The sequence below is a fragment of the Chiloscyllium plagiosum genome, unplaced genomic scaffold (genome assembly GCF_037043375.1).
Source record: "Chiloscyllium plagiosum isolate Xiang-an unplaced genomic scaffold, Cpla_swu_hap1 HiC_scaffold_31, whole genome shotgun sequence".
Taxonomy (NCBI): domain Eukaryota; kingdom Metazoa; phylum Chordata; class Chondrichthyes; order Orectolobiformes; family Hemiscylliidae; genus Chiloscyllium; species Chiloscyllium plagiosum.
This window is the reverse complement of record NW_028270169.1, coordinates 43023113-43039465: the sequence shown is the minus strand read 5'-3', so window position 1 is coordinate 43039465 and position 16353 is coordinate 43023113. Positions and strand designations below refer to the sequence as shown.

Here is a 16353-nt window from a genome sequence, read left to right as displayed (position 1 = left end):
AAATCTGCTTATGTGATGAATATATATGATTCTATACAGTGCATTTACTGAACAGAAAACCAGCAACACTCACAGTCACCTCTGGGAGGCACTATTATGTCATGCACATTTGACCTCCGGTTCAAAGGTCATGGTTATTTAATTAACTTTTAATCGTGTCCCCCGCCCAAGAAACAAATAATATTTCAGATTATAGTTTGCATTCTGGTTGGAGCTATGTTTCATTTGCATTTTGATACAACCTCCCAAATTGTCTGACTAATGGAAATGGAGCAGGTGGTCACATGCACAGGCTGCAGCTGAAGGTGGGAAGTAGGGAGATGCTGTCCTGCAGTTTGATGTATTTGCTCTGTCAGTGTGTTGGGTAGTAAGCTAGCAGGGAGGTTTGCACTGATGTTGTATTTAACATCAAGGTTTGTGACTGACAGGCTGCAGTCAGCTCCTGTGTGTATTGGGAGCTGCTGCTGGCTGTGGTTAGGTTTCTGTCCAGCTGCAGCCTACTATGTGAGAAACTCTGGTTCTGAGAGTGAGTTTCTGGTTGTCTGAAAAAGCCAGGCAGACGGTGGTATAATTTTCTGAAATTGTCATTAAATGTAGGGTAGAGTAGGGGAACCATTGTGTACTTCTCCTTTCACTATTTTATTTGATGCTTACAACTTAATGGTAATCACAACAAGCTGGGGAGATACATTTCCTGGATGCTGAGATATCAATTCTACAAGTCCTGACAAATTGGTTTCAGTGATGTTCACAGTATCACTGTGTACTCATAATAACTTTTTTCTTTTCTGATGGATTCTGGCATAATCTGATTTTAAAAAGCAGTACTTTAGTGACATGTGACCAATATGCAGGACCCCACCCTAAATCCAATTGGGCTGCAAATGCTGGTATTTGTGTTAACATCTAATATTGACCAATAATGAGGAGACAATGGCCTAGTGGTATTCTCACTACACTGTTAATCCAAAAACTCAATTAAGGTTCTGAGGACTTGGGTTCGAATTCTGCCAAGGCAGATGGTGGAATTTGAATTCAACAGAAAATGTGAGATTAAGAAACTACTGATGATCATGAAGCCATTGTTGATTGTCAGAAAAGCCCTTCAGGAGAGAAAATCTGTCATTCTTACCTAATCAGGCCTACATATGACTTTAGATGTGCAGTTAAGTGGTTAACTCTTACTTACCCTCTGGCCAATTAGGGATGGGCAATAAATACTGGCCTTGCTAGTGACATCTACATCCTTTGAATGAATTTTGAAAAATATATTACCAAGCCAACTTAAAAACCCAGTAACATCAGCCTGACATCAACAGTGCTGTCTCCTGTGGTTCAGAGAGTTGCTAGTTCAACCTCACACCAAGATTTGAGAGTGTAACCAAGGTACAGTACTAGCCGAGTGCTGCGTTGAGGAATGAGTGCCGTGCTAGCTGAGGGCTGCGTTGTGGAATGTGTGCAGTACTAGCTGAGGACTGTGTTGTGGAACGTATGCAGTACTAGCCGAGTGCTGCGTTGTGGAATGTGTGCAGTACTAGCTGAGGGCTGTGTTGTGGAATGTGTGCAGTACTAGCTGATGGCTGCGTTGTGGAATGTGTGCAGTACTAGCCGAGTGCTGCGTTGTGGAATGTGTGCAGTACTAGCCGAGTGCTGCGTTGTGGAATGTGTGCAGTACTAGCTGAGGGCTGCGTTGTTGAATGTGTGCAGTACTAGCCGAGTGCTGCATTGTGGAATGTGTGCAGTACTAGCTGAGGGCTGTGTTGTGGAATGTGTGCAGTACTAGCCGAGTGCTGCGTTGTTGAATGTGTGCAGTACTAGCCGAGTGCTGCGTTGTGGAATGTGTGCAGTACTAGCCGAGTGCTGCGTTGTGGAATGTGTGCAGTACTAGCCGAGTGCTGCATTGTGGAATGTGTGCAGTACTAGCTGAGGGCTGTGTTGTGGAATGTGTGCAGTACCAGCCGAGTGCTGTGTTGTGGAATGTGTGCAGTACCAGCCGAGTGCTGCGTTGTGGAATGTGTGCAGTACTAGCCGAGTGCTGCGTTGTGGAATGTGTGCAGTACTAGCCGAGTGCTGCGTTGTGGAATGTGTGCAGTACCAGCCGAGTGCTGCGTTGTGGAATGTGTGCAGTACCAGCCGAGTGCTGCGTTGTGGAATGTATGCAATACCAGCTGAGTGCTGCGTTGTGGAATGTATGCAGTACCAGCCGAGTGCTGCGTTGTGGAATGTGTGCAGTACCAGCCGAGTGCTGCGTTGTGGAATGTGTGCAGTACTAGCCGAGTGCTGCGTTGTGGAATGTGTGCAGTACTAGCCGAGTGCTGCGTTGTGGAATGTGTGCAGTACCAGCCGAGTGCTGCGTTGTGGAATGCGTGCAGTACCAGCCGAGTGCTGCGTTGTGGAATGCGTGCAATACCAGCCGAGTGCTGCGTTGTGGAATGTGTGCAGTACCAGCCGAGTGCTGCGTTGTGGAATGTGTGCAGTACCAGCCGAGTGCTGCGTTGTGGAATGTGTACAGTACCAGCCGAGTGCTGCGTTGTGGAATGTGTGCAGTACCAGCCGAGTGCTGCGTTGTGGAATGTCTGCAGTACCAGCCGAGTGCTGCGTTGTGGAATGCGTGCAGTACCAGCTGAGTGCTGCGTTGTGGAATGCGTGCAGTACCAGCTGAGTGCTGCGTTGTGGAATGTGTGCAGTACCAGCCGAGTGCTGTGCTGTGGAATGTGTGGTCTTTTGGTTCAGGTATTAATCCTAGCAACTGGTATGTCAATTAATGTTGTATTTTACATTTGAGTTGTAGCTCCTTTCCCTGTTGATTGTAAAGATTTGAAATGAAATATGTTTGACTCCATGTTGATCCGGTTTCAGTGGGCCGCACTTGTATCTGAAAGAGTTCAATGCAAATTTCCAGCCTGACTTAATATGAGAGTCCAGAATGTCAGATTGCATTGGCAGGGGGCACTCTGCAGTGCTGGGGCTAAGTGCTCAGATAATGGCTGCCTTTGTTGTACCATTATCAGAGAGCTAACCCGTGGCTGATCTGGTTGTACTTGATGCTCAGTGTGTGGACAAAGTGGGAAATTATGCATTTGATATCAATGCTTTTAAAGCAAGAGATTTTTAACCTTTCCTCTTAATGTTGACCAGTGTTACTGCGCAAACTTAAAAAGCCACTAACGTCAGCCTGACTTGAACAGTGCTCTGTCTGATGGTTCAGATGGTTGCCTTTTAAGCCTCCTGCCAGGATTTGAGAGTCTAACCTAAGTGCAGTACGAGCTAGATGATGCCAATGGCAGACGTATTATGCATGGCCCTTCTGTTTAGTTGAATATCAGAGGTCCCAAGGTGTGATTAGGAGAGCAGAATGTGCTCGTCATTTGTCTGACTTGCGTGATATCGAATTACTTTATCGAGTTAAAAATCAGACAACACCAGGTTATAGTCCAGCAGGTTTATTTGGAAGCACTAGCTTTCGGAGCGCTGCTCCTTCATCAGGTGAGGCATCTCCAAATCATTGCGAGTGAATTGCTTTGCAGTGTACTGTCGACATGAAGGACTGTTCTGACTGGACCCTGAGCGAGTTATTACAGTCCCAGACCGGATACCTGAAATCAGTAAGCTCCCATGTGAGGGGGGAAGGGGGGGGGTTTACTGGCACCATCCCCTCCTTTATACAGCTGCCCCTTGGTTTGTCTCAGTAAGGTTAATTTACAAAGGATGAGATAAAAGGAGACTGAGTTAACAAAAGAGAAAGTTGCTTGGAGGTTGCCTGACCTGCTGTGCTTATCCAGTACCACACTTTTCAACTCTGACTCTCGAGCATCTGCAGTCCTCACTCTGAGTTGCCCATGCGGCCAACTTGAAAAAGATAATACACACTTTACTGTGGAATTTGGAAAGCGGCAGATTGTGTGGAGCGAAGGACTAATTGTATCAATATTGTCACCATAGCTCCTGATGCACATTCTTGGCAGCTATGATGCTGGCATATGACATGGGACTGAGAGTTGTTGGGAGAAGACAGTGTAGCCAATACATGTTAAGACTGTGCATTAGCCCAGTGTTCAGCCCTTGTGTGTCTGGAGCTCCTAGAAAATCCTCCCAATATTCTGTCACGATGGCAAACAGTGACCAGACCCAGTAATACAGTGGGAAGCATCAAGAAAAACCTGGAAGAGTAACCCAGGAATGCCCAGAGCTACAGACGAAGGGAGTTGAGGCCAACAAAGCAATCAGTCTTCAAGGGGGCAAATTGCTAGGACAGCCCAGTGACTATCAGAGACAGCACCCTGGGAGACATAGACTGCAACTCAGGTAAGCAATCATTTCTGTCTTACCCCACCCAAGAACTTTCTGGAATGTAGCTGACCTCTGACTGGCTGAGCAAAGGCAGGTGAGGCTGGTCATTTGCCTGAAAGCAGCAGCGACAGTGGATGTGCTTTGGAAAGGTGCCACCTTCCATTTTATAAGGTCCCTGTGATGGTGCAAAGAGGTCAAAGGTGAGAAGGCCCAGCCATGTCAGTGATAACAGCTGTCATTTTAGAATAGCATCTGGAAATATAGGATTGAAGCAATCTTATTATTTTAAAATGACTGCCTTTAGTGACCTCAATTGCTCACATTAGAGTCATAGAGATGTACAGCATGGAAACAGACCCTTCGGTCCAACCTGTCCATGCCGACCAGATATCCCAACCCAATCTAATCCCACCTGCCAGCGCCCGGCCCATAACCCTCCAAACCTTTCCTATTCATATACCCAACCAAATGTCTCTTAAATGTATTAGTCTGGTTTTTAGCATTATTTATTAACTATTTGAATAATAGTATTAAAAATCATAAATCCAAGTTTGCTGGTGATGCCAAGTTAGACAGCATTGCAGACCGTGTAGATGATGGTGTAAAAATTACAAAGGGATATTGACAGACCAAGTGAATGGGTAAAATTGTGGCAGATGGAGTTCAGTGTAAGGAAGTGTGAGGTTATCCATTTTGGAATGGAAAAAATATAAATCCATGCACTGTCTAAAAGGTATGCAGATAAATACAATGCCCGTCCACAGAGACTTGTCGGTTTGGGTGCGTAGATCTTTAAAATGCCATGAATAAGGGCAGTAAATACTCAAGGAAGCTAAAACGAATACAGGCCCTCCTATCTAGAGTACAAGGGTGTTGAAGTTGTACTGCAGTTATTCAAAACCCTTGTGAGACCACACTCTGAGTACTGTGAGCAGACCTGTGTGTCACACCTTGGGACAGGTATATTGGCCTTGGCAATGTAAGAATAATGCCTGGGCTTCAAGGGTTAAGTTATAAGGAGTGATTATACAAACCGTTTTCAGTGGAATTTAGAAGCTTAGGAGGTGATTTGAAGGATGTTAACAGGAAAAGACAGGATAGATAAAGATAAACTATTTCCACAGATTGGGAAGTTCATTTCTAGTTCTAAAATTTAGGATGAGACTGTCCAGGAGAGAGATTAGGAAGCATTTCTACACACACAGTGGTAGATGTTTGGAACTCTTTTCCACAAACGGCAGTGGATTGAGGATCAATTATTAATTATTAAATGTGCAGTAATGTTTTGTGGAGCAAAACATCGACAGCATGGTGGTGCAGTGGTTAGAACTGCTGCCTCACCGCACCAGGGACTCGGGTTCGATTCCATCCTCGGGCAATTATCTGTTGGAGTTCGCACATCCTCCCCATGTTTGCGTGGGTTTCCTCCAGGTGCTCCGGTTTCCTCCCACAGTCCAAAGGTCAGGTGAATTGCCCATGCTAAATTGCCCATAGTGTTAGGTGCATTAGTCAGAGGGAAATGGGTCTGGGTGGGTTACTCTTCGGAGGGTCGGTGTGGACTTGTTGGACCGAGGGGCCTGTTTCCACACACTAGAGATTCTAATCTAATGTAATCTTTAAAAATCAGCTATTCAAGGATATGGGCCAAAGGCAGTTATATAGAGTTAGACTGCAGAGCAGCCATGATCTCATTGAATAGTGGGACAGGCTCAAGGGGCTGAATGACCTACTCCAGTTCCTATGGTTCTACTTAAGAAGCACAAGACAAAAGCTTTTTGAAGGAACCATGACACAAGAAATTGCTTCTCTCGAGAAAGTCAGAGAATGAAAATCAATATTGGACTGTTAACATCAAGCTCAGCAGATGCTGTGCTGACTCTAAATTCGAGTCAGGAGCTGTACTCACTTCTATCAGATGGACATAAATTACTGCAAAGAATTAGCCTGCAGCCTTCCTGTCAAATATCAAGGCCTGGGGAAAAATCCACCTCCAAGTCAGAAATGTTAAGACACAGAGATCTCGACACTGCTAGCTGCAACCGTTATAGTCACCGCTAAGCAGGGAAGCCTTTTCATAAGGAGGACATTGAAGCCTTGAGTGAAAGATGGCTACAAACTGAAACCAGCAAATCAATTTAAATCAAAGCTCTTCAGAAGCACAGGAAAACTGAACACTGTACACTGGATCACACTGAAGACTGATGCCAAAACTTGCTGCTGGTTCACACTTTGCAAGGTCTCTCTTTCTCCCTCAGAGTCACCCTTGTAGCATTCTGCTGCAGTGCCATTCTCAACATGAATAGACCAATGGAAATTTACATCAGCGTAATACATTTGAACAAGGCAATACAATGAAAAACACAGCCAATGATATCTAGACCCTTGGACAGCACAATCTTCACCAAGTTGGATGCAAGAAACCGATTCTAACAACACCTGCTAGATAAGTCCAAACTTTGAACCACCCTTCATTAAACCCCTTTGGATATTGTTAAAATAGTCTGCATTTTGGAATCCTGTCTGCACTGGAGAATTTCCACCAAGACTGTGCCCAATCTCCCAGAACGTAAGGAAGGTGTCACTTGTCACACAGACAATGTTCCTATTCCTTGGTTCCACTGAAGAACAAAAGGACATGGGACTCTTGGAAATGCAACAAGAGGCTTAACAATGTGGATTTTCAAAGCTAATGATGAACAGTTTGTCTCGTGTTTTCTAGGCACCAGGGATCACAGCAGACTCTCGCAAGATAAAAGCCATCGGGAAATTTCCACTACCTAGAAATCTTGCACAGCTCCCAGCAATTTCTGGATATGTTGAACCAGGTGGGAAGATTCTTACTCCACTTAGCCCAAGTAAATATGTAGGAAGCAATCAGGAAATGTTTGAAATAAGATCAGGCATCAGAAACTGAGCATCAGCGGTAAACAAGTCAGTGAGTGGTACTATCGCCAGAATATTATTCCAGAGATCATGGTAATGTTCTGGGGATATGTTTCCAAATATCAACATGGTAGAATGTGTAATTTGAATTCGGTCAAAGTCTCGTTGGTAGGAAAAACCCATCTGGTTTACTAATGTCCTTTTAGGGAAGGAAACAGCCATCCTTACCTAGTCTGGACTACTAGTGACTCCAGACCCACAGCAATGTGGTTGATTCTTAACCACTTTCTTAGATGAGCAACAGCGAGTCAATGATACCCTTATCCAGTAAATGGATTTTTAAGAAGTTGGCCAAATGCTGATATTGTTAGAGATCTAAGCATGTCATGATCCCAAACTTCCAATGATAGCAGAGCCGTCATCCACAGGACTTTGGGCAATAGTAATTCCAAAGCCATTGTGATGGAATACGGCGATGTGTCTCCATTGAGATCCAGAGGTTCCCGCTAATCCAAACAGTGATGGGGAAAGTGGGCATTGAAGAAATTTTGACTGTACATCTCAGGCCTTCCATTGATGGTTAAAACTGACCTCAGACACCTGCCAACATGGCTGAGTACCATGGCAATTGCAACGATACCACCCAGAATCCAGAGATGCTGATTACATTTGATGCTCATGCAGTTTGCTACCATCACAGGTGAAGGGAATAGTTCCAGACTGCTGACCTTCTATTGTGGATGTCCATGAACTCTCCAGGGGAAGCAGATGGAAGTTTAGCCCAAGATGTTGGGGAGTTGTACAACCTTTAACTGCTTAAAATTTGCCAATGGACATCAAATCCCGACAGTGGGAAAGGGCCATCAGCCCACTGAGTCTGCGCTGACCCTTTAGAATTGCATCTCACCCAGACCCCCACCCCATCTGCAAATTTGGACTGTGGGAGGAAACTAGAGCACTCAGGAAACCCACGCAGACACAGGGAGAACATGCAAACTCCACACAGACGTTCACCCAAGGCTGGAATCGAACCTGGGTGTCTGGCACTGTGAGGCAGCAGTGCTAGCCACTGCGCCATCAGATGAGATTTTTAGATTTAGATTTAGATTTAGATTACATTACAGTGTGGAAACAGGCCCTTCGGCCCAACAAGTCCACACCGACCCGCCAAAGCGAAACCCACCCATACCCCAACATTTACCCCTAACCTAACACTACAGGCAATTTAGTATGGCCAATTCACCTGACCCTGCACATCTTTGGATGGTGGGAGGAAACCGGAGCGCCCGGAGGAAACCCACGCAGACACGAGGAAAACGTGCAAACTCCACACAGTCAGTCGCCTGAGGCGGGAATTGAACCCGGGTCTCTGGTGCTGTGAGGCAGCAGTGCTAACCACTGTGCCACCGTGCCGCCCACTCTGTCACTCTAGGAACCTGGCCTAGAAATCCACCCACTTATTATAAATGTATCCTTTTCATTTCCTTCATACCCTTTTTTGAATAATATGGTGAGGTACTACATATAGTATAATGGTCTAACCAAGGTTATAATAGGTTTTGTTTAATTTAGTGGGTTTTTACCCTAAATTCTGTCCCTCCAAAATTAAAACATGGGGCTTGTGTTAATAACTTTTATGATCTTGCTAACCCGTGGCACAGCATGTATGGTAAGACCCCTTTGTTCATCTGTCTGAACTTGGGTACCCCCCCACCATTACACCCATACTGTGTTGATAGCTAGTCTGAGTCTGCTCATGATATCTCTATCCTGTGGCACTGCTTCTCCAACAACATCATCACATTGACATTACTGATGATCTCTTGGTGGCCTCCAGCAGATATACCAGAGGCCCCTTGGAATTTTCAGGTTTCAGGCCAGGCTGCAGTGATGCGATACGGTCGGACAGTATCTCACATTGTCTTGAGGATATGGTCCCTGGCTGTACCACTCAGAGAACCAATGCTGCTCTGTCTTCCCAACATGACCGTGGGAATACCATGGCATTGATCCCTTTGAGCGCAAGAGACGGACAGTTTATCACATCCTCTTCAGTCTACTGTTCCTTTTGATTCAGAGACCTGAAGCTAAAAAGCTGTGCATATATTTCGAGGAGGAGGTTGGTGAAACTCTCCTGAGGACTATCCCTGTGAAGAACAGAGGCCGACAGGGGAGGTGGTGGAGGCTGTGTCCATCATTTATGGGGGTAGTGATTTGGGAGAGGTGGGGCAGGGAAATAGCTGAGAAATGGTACCATTACTCTATCAACTACTAAGCACATGTCCTGTCTGGTCATAAAGAATTGATCTCTGATTGAAGAAGACTGTCTCCAAGCCCTGCTCTGTTATGCTTACTGTGATGGGTATCATTTGCAACGTTAATACAAACTGTTAACATTTATGTTCAGTCCCTGTAAGTCTTTAGCTCCTAAAACTGGGCTTTCCAAAGTGAGGGCGGGACCCTAAGTAGGACCATGAGCTGAAATTGTGGACGTGTGAGCTCTGACTCACCAATCGTCATCCTGGAGCACCAGGTAAATCTTGTAGCTTTGCCCCACCTTTACTAGGTGGGTCTCCCCCTCCCCCCCCCCCCCCCCCCCCCCCCCTCCCCCAAACAGGTGGGTCACCCCCTCAGTCAAGTGGGTACCCCTCCCATCCCAAAGCAGGTGGGTTTGCCCCACCCCCCCCCAACTAACAGGCAGGAATCCCCCCCAACCCCACGCCAAGCAGGCGGTTACCCCCCTCTCTAACAGGTGGCTGCTCCCTCGCAGTGACCATCCCCTCCGGTTCTCAATCAGGGCTGGCGGAAACTCTCAGGCTTTCAGTGGGGAACAGAGCGGGGCAAAGTTTTTTTGGAAGCCCTGTTTACTGTCCGAGAAACAGTTAATGATATTCATGTAGTGTGGGCCTCCTTCCTGAGCCATTTACCTCCTTCATGGTTATTACTTGAATCCACATGTCGCTCTCAGCAGAATGTCAAACCCCAAATGGAATGGAAAGCATACATCCGTGGGAACTGGTTTTTGTGGGGATTGGACGTGACTACGATCATTTCCAGAGTTAAACAGTCTACGTTTGTTCAAAATCTGTTCTTGGGGTCACTACTGCCTGACACTGCTTTTGGTCAAATGTGCTCTGAAAAATACCGCATAATCAAGCAGAAACTCCACATTATTGCATGTTCAGGTTCCAGCTGAGAGCTGTACTGTACAAAGAGTAGAAGAGGTCAAGAGGAATCATTAATATCCTTCCTCCATTGGCTGTCTGCCACTGCAGTGTGATACAGTGGAGAGAATTGCAGTGCACTGTGCAGCCTGTGGGCAGCCAGAGATCAGGAGCTAAGTCTTTTTGTTTCTTAAAACCTCCAATCCACTTCAAGAAATCGTCGCTGATAAAAGGCAGTGATTGTAACAGAGTCTTCCAGAAGATAAGAGAGCATTCCATAATTCTATTAGTTTTAAAATAGTGATGGGAAAGGATAGGCCAGATCTAAAAGTTGAAGTTCGAAATTGGAGGAAGGCCAATTGTGACGGGCATTAGGCAAAAACCTTCAAATGCTGATTGGGGGCAGATGTTCGCAGGTAAAGGGACGGCTGGAAAATGGGAAGCCTTCAGAAATGAGATAACAAGAATCCAGAGAAAGTATATTCCTGTGAAAGGGAAGGCTGGTAGGTATAGGGAATACTGGATGACTAAAGAAATTGAGGGTTTGCTTAAGGAAAAGAAGGAAGCATATATCCGGAATAGACAGGTTAGATCAAGTGAATCCTTAGCAGAATATAAAGGCAGTAGGAGTATGCTTAAGAGGGAAATCAGGAGGGCAAAAAGGGGACATGAGATAGCTTTGGCAAATAGAGTTAAGGAGAATCCAAAGAGTTTTTACAAATACATCAAGGACAAAAGGGTAACTAGGGAGAGAATAGGAGCCCTCAAAGATCAGCAAGGTGCCCTTTGTGTGGAGCCACAGGAGATGGGGGAGATACTACACCAGTATTTTGTATCAGTATTTACTGTGGAGAAGGATATGGAAGATTTGGAATGAAGGGAAATAGATGGTGACACCTTGAAAAATGTCCATATTACAGAAGAGGTGGTGCTCAATGTCTTGAAATGCATAAAGGTGGATAAATCCCCAGGATCTGATCAGATGTACCCTAGTACTCTGTGGGAAGCGAGGGAAGTAATTGCTGAGCATCTTGCTGAGATATTTGTATTATCGATAGTTACAGGAGAGGTGCCGGAACACTGAAGGTTGGCTAACATGGTGCCACTGTTTAAGAAGGATGGTAAGGACAAGCCAGAGATTTATAGACCAGTGAGCCTGATGTCGGTGGTGGGCAAGTTGTTGGAGGGAATCCTGAGGGACAGGATGTACATGTATTTGGAAAGACAAGGACGGATTAGGGATAGTCAACATGGCTTTGTGCGTGGGAAATCATGTCTCACAATCTTGATTGAGTTCTTTGAAGAAGTAATAAAGAGGATTGATGAGGGTAGAGGGGTAGATGTGATCTATATGGACTTCAGTAAGGCATTCGGCAAGGTTCCCCTTGGGAGACTGATTAGCAAGGTTAGATCTCACAGAATACAGGAAAACTAGCCATTTGGACACGGAACTGGCTCAAAGGTAGAAGACAGAGGGGTGGTGGTGGAGGGTTGTTTTTCAGACTGGAGGCCTGTGACCAGTGGAGTGCCACAAGGATCGGTGCTGGGTCCTCTACTTTTTGTCATTTACATAAATGATTTGCATGCGAGCATAAGAGGTACAGTTAGTAAGTTTGCAGATGACACCAAAATTGGAGGTGTAGTGGACAGCGAAGAGGGTTACCTCAGATTACAACAGGATCTTGACCAGATGGGCCAATGGGTTGAGAAGTAGCAGATGGAGTTTAATTTCGATAAATGTGCGGTGCTGCATTTTGGGAAAGCAAATCTTAGCAGGATTTATACACTTAATGGTAAGGTCCTAGGGAGTGTTGCTGAACAAAGAGACTTTGGAGTGCAGGTTCATAGCTCCTTGAAAGTGGAGTCGCAGGTAGATAGGATAGTGAAGGTGGTGTTTGGTATGCTTTCCTTTATTGGTCAGAGTATTGAGTACAGGAGTTGGGAGGTCATGTTGTGGCTGTACAGGCCACTGTTGGAATATTGCGTGCAATTCTGGTCTCCTTCCTGTCAGAAGAATGTTGTGAAACTTGAAAGGGTTCAGAAAAGATTTACAAGGATGTAGCCAGGGTTAGAGGGTTTGAGCTATAGGGAGAGGCTGAACAGGTTGGGGCTGTTTTCCCTGGAGCATCAGAGGCTGAGGGGTGACCTTATAGCAGTTTATAAAATCATGAGGGGCATGGATATGGTAAATGGACAAAGTTTTTTTCCCTGGGGTGGGGGAGTCCAGAACCAGAGGGCAAAGGTTTAGGGTGAGAGGGGAAAGATATAAAAGAGACCCAAGGGGCAACTTTTTCTCATAGAGGGTGGTACATGTATGGAATGAGCTGCCAGAGGATGTGGTGGAGGCTGGTACAATTACATCATTTAAAAGGCATTTGGATGGGTATATACAAAGGGTTTGGAGGGATATGGGCCGGGTGCTGGCAGGTAGGACTAGACTGGGTTGGAATATCTGGCCAGCATGGACAGGTTGGACCGAAGGGTCTGTTTCTGTGCTGTACATCTCTCTGATTCTATGACTTGGTATGAGCTCAGGGGAGGGGAGTGGAATTGAGAGATTTCTTCAGGCAAAAGCTAGCTTAATGTTTTTCTCCCCATATTTCTCTGTCTATGAAAGTTACTCAACTGCTGAGATCATTTCAGATTTTCCATATTGGAATGGAAAGTTAAAAGAAAAACTCCCAATTGCCTGAAATCTGTGATAAAGTCGAAACAGCCACCAATTGACAGAATCCCAAAGGATCTGTGATCTAAACCTTCCAGTTAGGGCACGTTCTAGACATTTGAACTACCAGGTTGCACACCTCCAATATACCACAGTATGACAATTTTCTGAAGTGTTAGAAGGAATGTAATTGTTTTACAATGCCTTTACCATTTCTTTTCCCGGATAATTCACAGCAATGACCAGGAGGTTCGTTCTGAATTGCTGGGTCAATCCTGGAGATTTGGCTGAGGTGAAATGTTAACCTGGTGGTAACTATCAAGACCATTTTACTGCCCGTAAATCGAAATGAAAACAGTAAGTTTTGGGGGAACTTGCAGGTCGGGCAGCGTTGGTGGAGAGAACAATTTCAAGATCAGCCTGACCCTCCTTCAGGACTTGAGGAGAGTCATATTAGACTCAGAGCCTTAACTGTTTCTCTCCCCACAAATGCTGCCAGACCTGCTGAATTTCTCCACCACTTGCTGTTTTTATTTCAGATTTCCAGTGTCCACTGCATTTTGCTTTTATTTGAATCTAAAATGGATGTCTCTGTCTTGTCTCCCAGGAGGGCACTGAGATTTCTGAGTCTTGACATTTTGCTTTTAGCATCAGAATCCAGTTCCAGCCCTGAGTGTACACTGCCACCTGTTATCCGAGTTGGACTTGGTGATTTCAGAATGACGCAGGAGCAAATACCTGAATATTCCCAAAATGACTAGCGGTACCAGCTGCAAAGACGGAAATAGTTCTGCCCCCATTTGCTCGTCTACTGTCACTTAATTAGGAGAAACAATTGCTAATGGGTGTTCCTGGTGCATTTATAAAGGAGATTGGAGCTAATCAAATTTTCCTGCAAGAATATCATAATCCTACAGGAAATAAATGGTGATCTGCCACTCATTGTTCAGCAGCAACAAATGATGCCAAGTAATATCACTTAATTAGGAAGCATTGTCAATATAGAAACTTCTTCACTGTGCTTTCAGTCAAAAGGTTTCCAGCTAATCTCCTGTATTGATTGAAATGCAAATGCAGGATTTTGGAAAAGGTCATTTTTGGAAGGATTCCCTGAGAAAGTATTCATTGCCATTGTCTGCTTCATGAAGGCTGATTGGTTGTTACAAACAGAGCTGCGATATGCTTTATATCTCTAGGGGTGTTATAATAGAGCTCATTTATAAATACTGCTCTCTTATAATTTGCTGTCTAGCAACATGGGAGCAGCTTAAGTTTGAATGGTTTGAAAAGCCCTTGGAAAATCTTGCACCAAAATTATAATAGAATATGTTGAACAGCGCAGTTGTAAAAGCATGCATTTGTTATATTGAAGATTGTTCTATTGTGTGTGTGGGTGGGGGGTGGGCTCCACTAACCAGGGTGAAAGATGACCCATTAGAAAACTGAATATTGTGCTGTGACTGGCAGGAGCATGAAACGGCCATCTCTCATCACGAATGGGTCAGATGCAAAGAGTTGTAACCAGTTCAGTGTCAGTCTCCCTTTTGATTTCCTGATGGATCTGTAGTGCCATTGTTGGTCCTCTAGGCATGACCTGATAATATATCCGCAATTATTGTGCAAAGCTCTGTGGAAATGGGTGCTCGAGAAGTGACTGAACAGTGTGCAATTTACGTGGGAAGTGCCTTTTGATTTGTATTCTATCATTTTGGGCGATTCAGCATTGAGCTGGATTGTTGATTGCTGCTCTACGCTGCTTGGACAGGTTGAGCATTAAGGTTACAGTGTTTTTTTTTAATCTCTCCATACTCTGCTCTTTCAGCAGCTTTCAGTTGGTATAGGTTGCTCATTTCTCATTCCTTTGGGTGGTGTTTTACATTTGTCTCTGTTAAGTCCCATCTGTTCCTCCTCTGCCGACTTGGAACCTTTTTGGCTGACTCATTCTGTAATATTTGTACTGCCTTGTCCAATTGCACAGCCCTGCTGGATGAGATTGATGTACAGATTTGATGAGCGCTCAGAATTAGGAGTGGTTCCAGCAACTACTCCAGCAGAAACGTCCTATTCATCTCCCATCCAATACCTCTTACAGACATCTGTTGCTTTCTAACTAGCTGCTAATTCTTTATCTGTCCTCCTGAACTAAATTTAATAGACTTTGCCAAATGCCTTTTCGAAAGTCAATTCAACAATCAAGTTCTTTCATGACCACGTGGGATATCAATTCAAGGAAGTTGCTGTTTCTGAATTGATATTGACTGATGTATAGTAAAGGATTTATTATTCATCTCCTTTCTGGATTTATAGATCTCCTTTTCCTTTGAATTTGTTGTATGATTAATTTGTGGCCATATCTGTTTGAGCTTGCTTGTAAACATACAATTATTCTCAAATAGTTAAGGTATGTCTCTTTGAAGAAGTCCCACTTGTTCTGCTCTGAAGTTGAACAACTTCTCCAATCAAATCATCGGAGTTCCTTCATTTTATTGGAATTGATCTGTCTTTCAGTATGGCGTTCAATATCCAGCGCCTGGTCTTCAGTCTTTCTGAATCCTGGCTCATGTTGTATTTGATCATTCTGTGAAAGCTGTCACCAGGGATGTCACGACTCGTATTTTCATCAATATCAAGTCCAGATAAGGATGAACGTGGCATATCTTTGGCCAAGGAACTTGGTGGGTCACTTAACCAACTTAATCATTTCTCTCGGTTGGTAGGTTGAAATTGCCAACTTAGATAACTTTCTAGCCTTATAAAGTGATTGTGGTGGATCATGTGCCTCTGTTAGAGTATTTTAATATTAGCAACACCTACCCAGAGTTGTTACATGGATCACTTTTTATCTTCCTCGGAGAACAAATTTATTTACCTTCCTGACATGTTTGGCTGCACTACCTCCTTGATTTTTAAATCTACTCTTATCTTTTCTGAACACACTGTCTATCCCCCGAATATGCTATTCATTTCTTTCCTCTGGAGTTCAGAACAAAAGAAATCAGTAGTCCATTCAGTCCCTCGAGTCTGATACAATTGGATCGTTTCAGATCTGCATTTTGGCTGCATTTTCCTGTCTTTGACCCACACATCCCTTGATACCTTTAACAAAAACCCAAATGTCTTGGCCTTTAGAATGCTCACTCCAAGTTCAATGACTGACTGACTGAGGTTCTGTGTTGCTTTGCTAAATAATTACACAGCAGGCTGGTGCTGAACCGCACTGATTCTAGTTTAATCCCTAGTCTATGTTGCTACAGTACTATAACTAACCTCTGAACTCATTGACTGAAGATGGATGTGGACTTTCAGGCCATCATCAAGCCCAGTTGTGAAAATCCTTTGACTATACTTGTT

The 16353-nt window shown here is 44.5% G+C and overlaps 1 protein-coding gene across 1 annotated transcript in view; it reads left to right on the top strand.

Moving 5' to 3' along the window:
- The first annotated feature begins 1285 nt into the window (after window positions 1-1285).
- Window positions 1286-16353, top strand: part of fkbp6 (FKBP prolyl isomerase 6) — a 138158-nt gene continuing 123090 nt past the window's right edge. Inside the window, exon 1 of the mRNA XM_087977061.1 lies at window positions 1286-1386. The gene's annotated coding sequence lies outside the window, so the exon portion shown is untranslated. The remainder of the gene's footprint in view (window positions 1387-16353) is intronic.